Source organism: Bos indicus x Bos taurus, chromosome X, assembly GCF_003369695.1.
Source record: "Bos indicus x Bos taurus breed Angus x Brahman F1 hybrid chromosome X, Bos_hybrid_MaternalHap_v2.0, whole genome shotgun sequence".
In the NCBI taxonomy this organism is placed as follows: domain Eukaryota; kingdom Metazoa; phylum Chordata; class Mammalia; order Artiodactyla; family Bovidae; genus Bos; species Bos indicus x Bos taurus.
The window spans coordinates 145,701,956-145,715,174 of record NC_040105.1 but is presented as its reverse complement, the minus strand read 5'-3'; the positions used below and the strand labels follow the sequence as shown (position 1 = coordinate 145,715,174).

At 43.6% G+C, this 13,219-nt stretch overlaps 1 protein-coding gene across 4 annotated transcripts in view; it reads left to right on the top strand.

The window, feature by feature from the left end:
* The window catches only part of SLC6A14 (solute carrier family 6 member 14), a 436,539-nt gene that overhangs the window by 8,210 nt on the left and 415,110 nt on the right, over positions 1–13,219 (top strand). For all 4 annotated transcript variants that reach the window (XM_027535163.1, XM_027535164.1, XM_027535165.1 and 1 more), the window contains one exon: positions 221–336. The gene's annotated coding sequence lies outside the window, so the exon portion shown is untranslated. The remainder of the gene's footprint in view (positions 1–220; positions 337–13,219) is intronic.

Here is a 13,219-nt window from a genome sequence, read left to right as displayed (position 1 = left end):
CACAATGGCTTTACAGTATAAAGTCCAGGCCATCTGTACATTTACTTCTCCTAAGGGTAGGTAGTGTGGCTGGATCTTTTTTTTTTTTTTAATGAAACAAGAAGATTGGTGTGTTGTTATGTTTTGGTTCTTATGTTTTTCATGTTCTTCATGTTTCATGAAGGATATTGATCTGCATCAGTGGGCAAAGGTATTCAACAGTATTTTCTTTCCTTTTTAGGAACCAGTTTGGTAAAAAAATCAAAGCATGTGATCAACAGCTCGTACATTATATTGGTGTGGACCCAGAGAGCAAGCACAGACGAAGAGCAGACACTGACCTCACAGTTCTGACAGGTATGTCATACAGTCCTCAGTTGTGCTTTGTTTCCTCCTTCTGTAGAGTAGGCTCCTCTCTCAAGGCAAGTGTCTCACCCAATTTCCTTGGGTTAGTGTCTGGTTAGTTGCGTTTTCAGATATACTTAGTCACTATAGTTGTTCATATTAATGATCAGAGGAGTTCTACCTGTGGGGTTCACATATCAAACTATTTGTAAGTTCCAACAGCCCTGAACTCAGTTAAAACTCAAAGCCGAGAAAAGACCAGTATTTTACTGGTGCAGATTTCAGACGTCTGATAGGTACGGGGAAAAAAAAAAAAAAACAAAAAACTCCCAGGTGTTTTGTGTTTTACTCCTTTGCCTTTTACAAAGATGATTTTCTGAAGTGTTTTAGTGGAGTTTATACTGGTGCCATGGAGGTGTGTTGTTAATGCTAACACTGAGCAAAGGCAAGGTTACTTCAGTAACCTGAGACCTTTTAAAGCTATCAAAGTAGACTTCTTGCATGAAGGGCAAGGATTCCCTAGCCAGAGGCCCTGGGGCAGGAGCTTCAACTCCTTGTTCCTGAACATGGCCACTATCGAGGCCACGCCCCTGAAGGCCTGGCAGCCAGGGGCTCCTTGGTGGGCAAGCGAGGCCCCGGAACACCACTACCTGTCGCTCCCACACCTGCTCTGGTGGAGTGCCAGGTAGCCAGGTTTGCCCACAATCCTCTGAGTGGCCCAAACCCTCCCTTCCTCTCCTCGCAGGTCTTCCTCAGTAGGATCCACAGGAAGGGACTGACGCCATGCTCCAAAAGCTTCTGCTTGATGGCACTCTTGTGCCAGAAATGCCAATCACCCTCTGGAGCTGGGCCTCTCTCTCCACCCTTTGTGTATCAAAAAAGGCCCATGGTGGCCAAAGAACCTTCCAAACCCTCCAAACTATGTTAGCTCCAGTGAAGTGTTGGGAGAAGAGCTGTGTCCTCCTTTGGGGTCTTCTTGGCAGTAATAACATACTGAAAAGGACATTCAGAGGAGCCCTCCATCTCTGGTTACATGTCCACAGCACTCCAGGATTTTCTGAGTCATGTGTCCAGGCCCCTCTTTCCTGGGAACCAGGATGTGATGTATTGTCAACTTTGTTATTATTGGTCAGGGTTATGGCCAGAAGTACCTTGATGATTCACCTACTAGGGATTGGTTGAAGACCCTTGCCACTTCAAACAAATCCAGGTTCCAGCCATGCACACAAAGTGTTGCTCCTGTAATAATGGATCCTTTTGGAATATGAGTAAAGATTGGTCCCTACAGAGCATTCTTACTTAAGTGACTCCATCTAGTTTTGGAACTTGTTTCTAGCTAGGTGACTGAATGAGAGTGCTGAACAAACCCCAAACCATCACATGTCCCTTGTGCGAGCGCACTCATCCCTCATCAGTTCAGTTCAGTTGCTCAGTTGTGTCCAACTCTTTGCGACCCCATGGACTGCAGCATGCCAGACTTCGCTGTCCATCATCAACTCCTGGAGCTTGCTTAAACTCATGTCCATCACATTGGTGATGCCATCCAACCATCTCATTCTCTGTCATCCCCTTCTCCTCCTGCCTTCAAGCTTTCCCAGCATCAAGGTCTTTTCCAGTGAGTCTGTTCTTCACATCAGGTGGCCAAAGTATTGGAGTTTCAGGTTCAGCATCAGTCCTTCCAATGAATATTCAGGACTGATTTCCTTTAGGATGGACTGGTTGGATCTCCTTGCAGTCCAAGGGACTCTCAAGAGTCTTCTCCAATACCACAGTTCAAAAGCATCAATTATTTGGCACTTAGCTTTCTTTATAGTGCAACTCCCACATCCATACATGACTACTGGAAAAACCATAGCTTTGACTAGATGGACCTTTGTTGGCAAAGTAATGTCTCTGCTTTTTAATATGCCGTCTAGGTTGGTCATAGCTTTTCTTCCCAGGAACAAGCGTCTTTTAATTTAATTGCTGCAGTCACCATCTGCAGTGATTTTGGAGCCCAAAAAAATAGTCTGTCACTGTTTCCATTGTTTCCCCCATCTATTTGCCATGACGTGATGTGACTGGATGCCATGACCTTAGTTTTCTGAATGTTGAGTTTTAAGCCAACTTTTTTCACTTTCCTCTTTCACTTTCCTCAAGAAGCTCTTTAGTTCTTATTCGCTTTCTGCCATAAGGGTGGTATCATCTGCATATCTGAGGTTACTGATATTTGTCCTGGCAATCTTGACTCCAGCTTATACTTCATCCAGCCTGGCATTTCACATGATGTACTCTGCATGTAAGTTAAATAAGCAGGGTGACAATATACAGCCTTGATGTACTCCTTTCCTGATTTGGAACCAGTCTGTATTCTATGTATAGTTCTAACTGTTGCTTCTTGATCTGCATACAGATTTCTCAGGAGGCAGGTAAGGTGGTCTGGTATTCCCATCTCTTTAAGAATTTTCCACAGTTTGTTGTGATCCACACAGTCAAAGGCCTTGGCGTAGTCAATAAAACAAAAGTAGAAGCTTTTCTGGAACTCTCTTGCTTTTTCGATGATCCAGCGGATGTTGGCAATTTGATCTCTGGTTCCTCTGTCTTTTCTAAATCCAGCTTGAACATTTGGAAGTTCTCAGTTCTCAGTAAACTGGGAGAAAGTTTCTATATCTGTGGATGCAGGGCTAACAGGTTATTTATTTTAGTAACCTCAAGGCCAGTAGTTAGGTAAGCAGAAAGGCTCATCAGTGTTTGAGCACAAGCCTCAGTCCCAGCAAAGTACTCTATGAAGTGACTAAATGGTCACAGTGGGTTACATCACAATAGATTTGCAGTACAAAGTCAAGACTATCTGTGCATTTAGGCTTATTTCTCCTAAGTAGTGTTAAAAGGAAAAGTTAAAATTTTACACAACCTCCTGCTCCTTCTGCCTCTGTAACTCAGCTTGCTCCTTGAAAAGTGTGGATCACTTAGGTCACGTAGTCTCAGAAAGTGGGGACTTATAATACTAGGAAGTGGAGCTTCAGCTCCTCGTTCTTGAACATGGTGACTGCCAAGGCCATGCCCCCAGTGGTTTGACAGTCATAGATTCCTTGGTGTGCAATCCTGGGCCCAGGCAGGATGACCTATTCCTTCCACACCTGTTCTGGAGGCATGTCCCACAGGGAGGTTTGCCCAGAATCCTCTGAGTGTTCTGATACCTCCTTTCCACCCCTCACAGGCCTTTCCCAGCAGGACCCCAGGCAGGGGTGGGAGGCCATGTTCAAAACACATCCGCTTGATGGCACTGTTGCTCCAGAAATGCTACCATTATCTCTAGCATTCTCTCTCCCTCCACCCTTTGTGGGTCAAAAAAGGCGCTTGGAGGCCCAAGAGCCTACCAAGCCCTACAAGAGGGTTGGCTCTACTGGAGTCTTGCAGGAAGAGGTTATTCTTTGAAGTAACTACATCACAGTAGCTTTGCAGTATAAAGTCCAGCCCATCTGTACCTTTAGGCTTATTTCTCCTAAGGATAGGTAGTGACTGGCTGGATTTTTCTTTTAATGGAACTAAAAGACTGGTGCATTATTTTATTTCTTGCTTTTCTTGCTGAATTCCTTCGGAGGGAAGTTAATTTGCACCTGTGGCAAATGTATTCAACAGTATTTTCTTTCTTTTTAGGTTCAGTCAGAAAAGCAAAGGGCATGATCAACAGCTCATTTAGCCTTGGTGTGGTCCCAAAGTACAAACAGAAATGAAGAGCAGACACTGACTTCACACTTCTGATGGTTATGTAATACAGCCCTCAGTTGTGTTTTGATTCTGTTGTCCCTTCTGTACAGTAGGCTCCTCTCTCAAGGCAGGTCTCTCACCGAATTTCCTCTGGTCAGTGTCTGGATAGTAGTGTGTTCTGGTACTTCTGCTCAGTCCTGTCCAACTCTTTGTGACCCGATGGACTGCAGCCCACCAGGCTTCCCTATCCTTCTCTATCTCTCAGAGCTTGCTCAAACAACTCCTGTCCGTTGTGTTTGTGATGCTATTCAATCATCTCATCCTCTGTTGTCCCCTTCTCCTCCTGCCTTCAATCTTTCAGGTATACTTAGTTACTATAGTTGTTCATTGTAGTGATGAGAAGAGTTCTGCCTGTGTGATTCACATATCAACCTATTTGTAAGTTCCAACACCCCTGAACTCAGTTTAAAACCCAAGCCCAGAAAGGACATTAATTTACTGGATCTAACTTCACACATCTGATAGATATGCAACAGAACTCCCATGTGTACTTTGTGTTTTACTCCTTTCCCTTTTACAAAGATGAGTTTCCTAAGTGTTTTAAACGAATTTATACTGGTGCCATGGAAATGCGTTATTAATGCTATTAGTGAGAAAAGGTTTTGACTGTGTGGATCACAATCAACTGTGGAAAATTCTGAAAGAGATAGGAATACCAGACCACCTGACCTGCCTCTTGAGAAACCTATACGCAGGTCAGGAAGCAACAGTTAGAACTGGACATGGAACAACAGACTGGTTCCAAATAGGAAAAGGAGTACGTCAAGGCTGTATATTGTCACCCTGCTTATTAAACTTCTATGCAGAGTACATCATGAGAAACGCTGGGCTGGAAGAAGCACAGGCTGGAAACAAAATTGCCAGGAGAAATAGTAATAACCTCAGATATGCAGATGAAACCACCCTTATGGCAGAAAGTGAAGAACTAAAGAGCCTCTTGATAAAAGTGAAAGAAGAGAGTGAAAAAGTTGGCTTAAAGCTCAACATTCAGAAAACTAAGATCATGGCATCCGATCCCATCACTTCATGGCAAATAGATGGGGAAATAGTGGAAACAGTGGTTAACTTTATTTTTCTGGGCTCCAAAATCACTGCAGATGGTGATTGCAGCCATGAAATTAAAAGATGTGTACTCCTTGGAAGGAAAGTTATGACCAACCTAGACAGCATAAAAAAAAATAATAATAATAAAAAAATAAAAAGCAGAGACATTACTTTGTCAACAAAGGTCCATCTAGTTAAGGCTATAGTTTTTCCAGTGGTCATGTATGGATGTGGGAGTTGGACTATAAAGAAAGCTGAGCGCTGAAGAATTGATGCTTTTGAACTGTGGAGAAGACTCTTGAGAGTCGCTTAGACTGCAAGGAGATCCAACCAGTCCATCCTAAAGGAGATCAGTCCTGGGTGTTCATTGGAAGGACCGATGTTGAAGCTGAAACTCCAATACCTGGCATGCTGGGTTCATGGGGTTGCAAAGAGCCGGACATGACTGAGCGACTGAACTGAACTGAGTGAGCAAAGGCAGGGTTACTTCAGTAACCTGAAACCTTTTAAATCTATCAAAATAGCATGGTATTTTCACAAACCCTAGAGCTAGGAAGGATTTTGAGGTGATCTTGTTTATCCCCTGGGTTGCTAAAGGAAAAATCTTCTATCTTTCTATGCTGGAATCTCTGAAGAACGATATGAAACTTTGCATGTGAAATGTACTTTGTTATATAGCCCCTTCTAGTTAAGAAACTTTGTTTATACCTTATTGAAATTTCTGTTGAGAAGGTTCCAGCAGAAACTCATTTGTTGTTTCTTTGTAGGAAGAAAACTATTTCTGTCAAATGCCTGTTCTGTATTATTATTCTGGTTATAACACAGGGTAGGCTCAGTAATATGAAAGAAGAATAGGTTATTATTTGTAATTGTAATATTAGGTTGGTGCAAAAATATTTGCACTTTTGCATTGTTGAACTTTGCCCTTTATATTGGCACACATTGCTTAATAAATGTGGGTATGTTATACATCATTTTAATGTACATTTCTTGCTTTTTTGTGCTAATGACTTATGTTTATTTTATATTTATGTCCATTTTATATTTATTTATTTCAGTCTAGGAAAATGTTAGACAAAAGGAGAATTCAAACAATTTTCTTATTTAGGTTCAAAATGGACTTCTCATGTTCAAATATGCTCTGAGAATGAATATTTAGCCAAGAATACTTTTTACTTCACAGATTCTAAAGACAAATACAGTTAGCAGTGTATATCATTTGTAGAAATAAACGATGCATATATACATAGCTTTCTAAAATGTCTGACTTGAGGTGACATTTGCAAGAAAGGGCAAAGAAGATGGAAATATTATCTATACGTAGCTAGACTTAAGCTGTGTTCAGTATAAGTATTCTGGCTTGTTTGAACCTATTTAGAGGAGTGATTAAAACTGGGACAGGATTCACCAGATCAATGTCCCTTTTAAAAGAGGAAAAAAATCCTGGGTTCTACACCCAGAACCCTATAAATTTGACTGGCCAAAGACAATTATGAAGAGAAAAACGAATAGAAGTTTATTAACATATGTACTGCTCAAGTAAATATGGGAGTTTTCATCAGTAACCCCTAATTCCACTTCTGGATATATATCTGAAAGAAAAGAAACTATTATCTTGAACAGATACCTGTACTCCCATGTTCATTGCAGCATTATTTACAATAGCCAAAACACAGAAACAACATAGGTGTCTACTGTGGGGAGAATGGATAAAGAAAATGTGATATAGGGACTTCCCCAATAGTCCAGTGTTTAGGACTCTGCGTTTTCACTGCCAAGGGCCTAGGTTCAATCCTTGGTCAGAAAACTAAGATCCCACAAGTTGTGTGGTGCCCCCCTCCAACAAAATAGCAAAGACAATGTGATACACACACACATACATACACAATGAATTACTCTTCAGTCACAGAAAAGAAGGAATTCTACTACTTGCAGCAACATGGATAAATCTTGAAGGTGTTATGCTATGTGAAATAAGTCAAAGACAAATAATATACTTCTTTATATGTGGGATCTGCTAGGGACAGGGAAAGTACGTGAAAATGGTCATAAAATGCAAATTTCTTCTGATAAGAGATGGATTAATAGGTGCTGTAGATTTAATGTAAAGCACAGTGAATTTTTTGTACACTTGAAAGTCGCTAACAGCAAATCTTAGCTAACTATGTAAGGTAATATTAACTAATCTTATTGTGGTAATCACATTGCAGGATATGTGTATAGAGATCATCATAGTTGTACACCCACATAGTGTTAGAAGTCAAAGTTAAATAAGAGTTCCTCTTCCTTTTAAAGGAGAGACACGTTTTACACATGAAAGTTTCCCTTATAAATGAAATCTCCTTTGTAGAAGGAAAGCTTGTGCTGTTTTTGGAGCTTTTCATGTGTTGGGCCTTCACCTGAAAACATCACAAAGAGGCAGGTTTGGGTGGCACACTCTTAACCCTATTCAGATGGGTGTCTCTTACCTAGCACCCGTATTTTACCTTCTCGCCTTCACTCTCATAACCTTCTATACAAGTGTTTCCGTTCATCATCGTAAAGCGTGTATCATTCAACACTCAGCTTCTGGGGAGCATCTCATTTTGGATGCTCAATTAAGGTTGTAAAAAGATTCCAGTTTGTATTTTGTTCAGTGCAACCTCTTTTCAAGGTTATACAGTTAAGAAATGAAAAATTTAATACATTTTTAGTAGTTTTAGGTTTACAGAAAAATGAGTGGAAAGTACAGAGAATATGACTGTTTGCCTACTCCTCACTCCAGCTTCCCCTCTTAACAGCTTCTGACAGTGTTACACATTTGTTACAACTCTAGTTTGTAATGAACTCTAGTTTACATTGGGGTTCAATATTAGTATCACACTTCTATGGGTTTTGACAAATACATAATGATATGTGTCCACCATTGTAGTACATTAGATAGACTCTTATTTTCCTAAAAAAAAAAAATCCTGTGTTCCACCTATTCATCTCTCCATCCCTCTGTGGAATCCTTGATAACCACTTATCTTTTAACTGTCCCTAGTTTTTGCTTTTTCTTGAATGTCATACAGTTGGAACCTTATCAGTAAATGTTTTTTTTTTTTCCCCCCAGGTTGGCTTCTTACACTTAGTAATGTGCATTTAGGATTCTTCCAAGTACGTTTGCAGCTTGATAGCTCCTTTCTTTTATTCCACACTATATTTGTTCATCTATTCACTGACTCAAGGACATCTTGGTTGCTTACAAGGTTTGGAAATTATGAAAAAAAACTATAAACATTTGTGTACAGGTTTCTGTGTGATTGCCAAACTTCCAAAGTGTGGGAAATAAAGCCCACTGGCCCAAACCAAAAGAATGGACTTGGAGACACAAGGTGCAGTGGGAAGCAAGGCTTTAGTGAAGGTCTTGCGAGATGAGGTGTCTGGTGGGCAGGCACACCCAGGGCAGTTACAACAAGCAATTTATTTTCTAGCACACAAGTCCCTTCCCCAGTTTCTCATTGGCTGAGTACTATGGGGTAGATAAATATTCTTTCCAGAGGTTGCCTAAGTATATTTCCTTCATTATGGGCTGGCCCTTTCCTAACAACTTGTTTTCACTTTTGCTCACATTTACTACTGTTCTTATGTTTTGAATTCACCAACAGAAGGAGCCAGCACGAAACCCTGAGCATCCCACTTTCCCTTTGTTTGAGTGCTAGTAAATTTTCTTTTTTCCTCAGAGATAGCTACCCTTCAAAATAGACCACATTAAGTTTTCATTTATTACATAGAGTGGTTAGAATATTTTGTATTCCTACTGGCAATGAATGAGTTTGTCTTGATTAACAACTTCATTAACATTTGGGGTTGATGTCATTTTTTCCATGAAGTCAGGGGCATATTTCACCTTGCTACGACTACCACCAAGAGTCCTCCACCCACACCTCCACAGGGGTACTTTCGTAAAAATAACCAACACCTCTTTGAAATTAAGACTGTCAGAAACCTCGGGAGGTAAAAATGGGCACTTATTGAATATATAGTATATTTAAAAATTTCCTAAAACTATGCAGACATTTATAGTGATGATAGTTACAGCATCTCTACACCTATTCCAAAAGGATTCATATAACACAAGCGCACACTTTGTATGTGTGGTTACAACCTGGATTTATTCCAAGTGGCAAAGGCCTTCAACCAAAGCCTAATTATTACAGCATCAAGGGAATTCTGGCTTCAAACTTGATCAATAATAACCTGACAGAACATATCACATAGTGATCGCCAGAAAACGTAGGGTCCAGGCCATGTGGACTCAGAATCTCCTAGATTGCTATGAACATGGACTACAGGTGGACAGGGTGCTTTAGATATCCACAAAGGTATGACCTTACTGCCAAGGAGAAGCCCCCTAAGGAGGAGACACCTCTTTCTTCAACAATCCATTAGAGTGACGCCCCGTTACAGCACTTAAAAGGCGCTTGGGCACAACCAGAGCCTTTTTTCACCAACATAGGGCGGAGGGAGTGGCCCAGCAGGAGAGGGCAATAGCATTTCTGGGAAATCAGTTCCATGAAGGGGAAGCGTTTTCAGCATGGCATGCAGGCCCTTCCTGTGGATCCTGCCAGGGGAAGGCCTGTGACGGGAGGAAGTGAGGGTTTCCAGCACTCCGAAGATCCTGGGCAAACCTGGCAGCCTGCCACCTCACCAGAGCAGGTGTGGGAGCAACAGGTAGTGGTGTTCCGGGGCCTGGCTTCCCCACCAAGGAGCCCCTGGCTGCCAGGCCCTTGGGGGCGTGGCCTCGGCAGTGGCCATGTTCAGAAACAAGGCACTGAAGCTCCTGCCCCTGGCCACCTGGCCCATCCTGCAGGAAGGCTACTTTTGATAGGTTCAGAAGGACTCAGGTCGCTGAACTAACCCTGCCTTTGCTCAGTCTTAGCATTAAGGATGCACCTCCATGGAACCAGTATAAACTGGATTAAAACACTTTGGAAAATCATCTTTCTGAAAGGCAAAGGAATAAAACACAAAGTACACCGGGGAGTTCTCTTCCACACCCATCAGACGTGTGAAATCAGCTCCAGGAAAATAATGGCCCTTGCCGGGCTCCAGTTTTAGTTGAATCAAGCAGGGAAAACTTTTCTGATCATTATGATGATACAGCTGTAGCGACTAAGTCTATCTGAACACGCTACTCATCAGACAGTAACCCGAGAAATTGGGTGAGGGACCTGCCTTGAGAGAGGTGCCTACTGTACAGAAGCGGGTAACAGAACCAAAGCACCACTCAGGGCTGTATTATGTACCTATGAGAAGTGTGAAATCAGTGTCTGTTCTTTGTCTATGCCTCAATGCTGGCTCCACACCAAGGCAACGTAGGAGCTGTTGATCACACTCTTATTATTTTAGCAAGGCGCGACCTGGAAAGGAAAGAAAATACCGTTGAATTCCTCTGCCACAGATGCAGATCAACATCCTTCAGTAAGAATTCAGTTTGAAAAATATAAGAAACAAAACAAAACAGACGCCAGGCACGTCCTAGTTCCATTAACAGAAAACAAAAAAACATGATCAAACCGCACTACGTACCCTTAGAAGTCAGCCTAAACATCCAGATGGTCTGGACTTTATACTGCAAACCCACTGTGATGTAACTCACTGTGACCATTTAGTCACCCGTACAGTCACTTGCTGGGACTGAGGTTGTGGTTTAACATGCTGATGACCTTTCCTGCTTACCTAAACTACTGGCCCTGAGGTGTGTGAAATGAATAACCTGTTAGCCCTGCTTCCACAGATACACAAACATTCTTCCGCTTACCACCTACTGATTCCCGCATCCACGCGGGATGAGTGTCCTGGCACAAGGTACACAAGACATACGTCTAGGGTTTGTTCAGCACTCTCAGTCACCTAGCTAGAAAGAAGTTAGAAAACTTGATGGAGCCACCTAAGTAAGAATGTTGTGTAGGGAATAATCTCTATACCTATTCCATAAGGATCCATATTACAGGAACACAGCCTTTGTATGTCTGGCTAGAACCTGGATTTATTCCAAGTAGCATAGGTCTTCAACAAGCCGCTACTTATGTAAATCATCAAGATTAATTCTGGCCCTAACCCTGACCAGTAATAACAAAGTGACAGAATATATCACATCCCAGTCACCAGGAAATGGGGATCCGGCCATGTGAACTCAGAATCTCTTAGAGTTCTATGGACATGGACCCAGAGATGGATGGCTTCCTTTGCTTTTCCTTATCTGTGCATTCTTACTGCAGAGCAGAGGAGGAGACATTTCCCACAACACTCCAGTGGACGGCTTGGAAGACTCTTGGCCCCCATGGGCCTTTTTTCACCTGCAAAGGGTAGAGGGAGAGGCCAGGCTCCAGAGTGTGGATAGCATTTCTGAGGCAAGAGTGTCATCAAGTGGAAACTTTTTGAGCCTGGCCTCCTAGTCCTTTGGTCAATATTACAGGAAATGAGTCCTGAATACTCATTGGAAGGACTGATGCTGAAGCTGAAACTCTAGTACTTTGGCCACTTGATTCGAAGAACTGACTCATTGGAAAAGACCTTGATGCTGATAAATATGAAGGCAGGAGAAGGGGACAACAGAGGATGTGATGGTTGGATGGCATTACCAGCTCGATGGACATAAGTTTGGGCAGTCTCCAGGAGTTGGTGATGGACAGGGAGGCCTGGTGTGCTACAGTTCATGGGGTCTCAAAGAGCGACTGAAGTGAACTGAACTCCTGGTCCTGCCTCTGGATCCTGCTGGGGAAGGCCTGTGATGGGAAGAAGGGAGGGTTTGGAGCACACAGAGGATTCTGGGAGAACCTGGCCACGGTGCACCCCTCTAGAGCAGGTGTGGAAGGGACAGGCAGTGGTGTTGAGTATGGGCTAGCAGGCCCACCAAGGATACCAAGGAGCTGAAACTACTGCCCCAGGGCCTCTGACCAGGGGATCCTCACCTGTCCTGCAAGAGCAAGGTCCCCCAGTGTAGACCCTGGGGTCTCAGCGCTACTGGGGATCCAGGATCTATTGCCCCGGTGGAGGTGCAGTGCCTCGCCACCATGCACAAAGTCATAACGAGAAGAGGTGGCCACCCTTTTAGGGATGAACATCCAGCAGACAGGATGTGGAATTTTGCCTGATGAAGGCTTGGTCCCAGACCCAGACAAATGCACGTGCACTTTATATCCGGCTTGGAGTTGAGTTTTTGTTTACTTTTGCTACTGGCAAAGAGAGTCTGGGTCCCATGCCCCATAGAATCCCGTGAGGCCCTTCCTGTACCGTATGACACAGGGTATCCAGACCCACTCGCGATGGGAAGAAACTGGCCCCTGAGTTGGGCGTCACCATCCGCAACCAGCGAGGGGATCCAGGTCCATGTTCCCCCTGTATTACTGGACATTACCTCACCTCTAGAATTGTCTCAAGTGGCCCCCAAACCTTTTTACCCATGAAATGCTTATAATCCCACTGTAAACAATGCACAGTCCTTTACATGAAAATCCCTGTCCCTTTTATTTCGATTGCCCTCCTTCCCTGGTGGCTCAGTCGGTAAAGAATCTGCCTGCAATGCGGGAGACCCGGTTTAATCCCTGGGTTGGGAAGATCCCCTGGAGAAAGGCATGGCAACCCACTATTCTTGCCTGTAGAATCCCATGGAGAGGAGCCTAGCGGGCACAGTCCATGGGGTCGCAAAGAGTCGGACACGACTGAGCGACTAAGCACAGCACATTCTTCCACGTGGTTCAGTGATACGTAAGAATGGAGCAACGATTTTTTTTTTAAGGTTCAAAAACTCATGAAAGGAAATGTTACTTCTCTAGGGATGCATCCCGAGATGCCCAGTCCCCGTGGGCAGCACGTCAATCTCACTCGATGAAGGGGACTCCAGGGCGGCCACGTAAATGGGAAGGAAGGGAGAAGCAGCTGGCGAGCCTCCCACACTCCTCCGGCCCGCCCCGCCCTCTGCTCACTGGGAACCGCTTCCAGGCCCACCGGCCGGGAGGCCCGAGGGGCTCTACTTGGACCCTCTCCCTACTGTCGCGAGGGCACAGAACACAGACGGCAATACAATCCCCGTGCCCATTCTCACCCAGCCCAGGCTAAACGCCAAACCACGGCC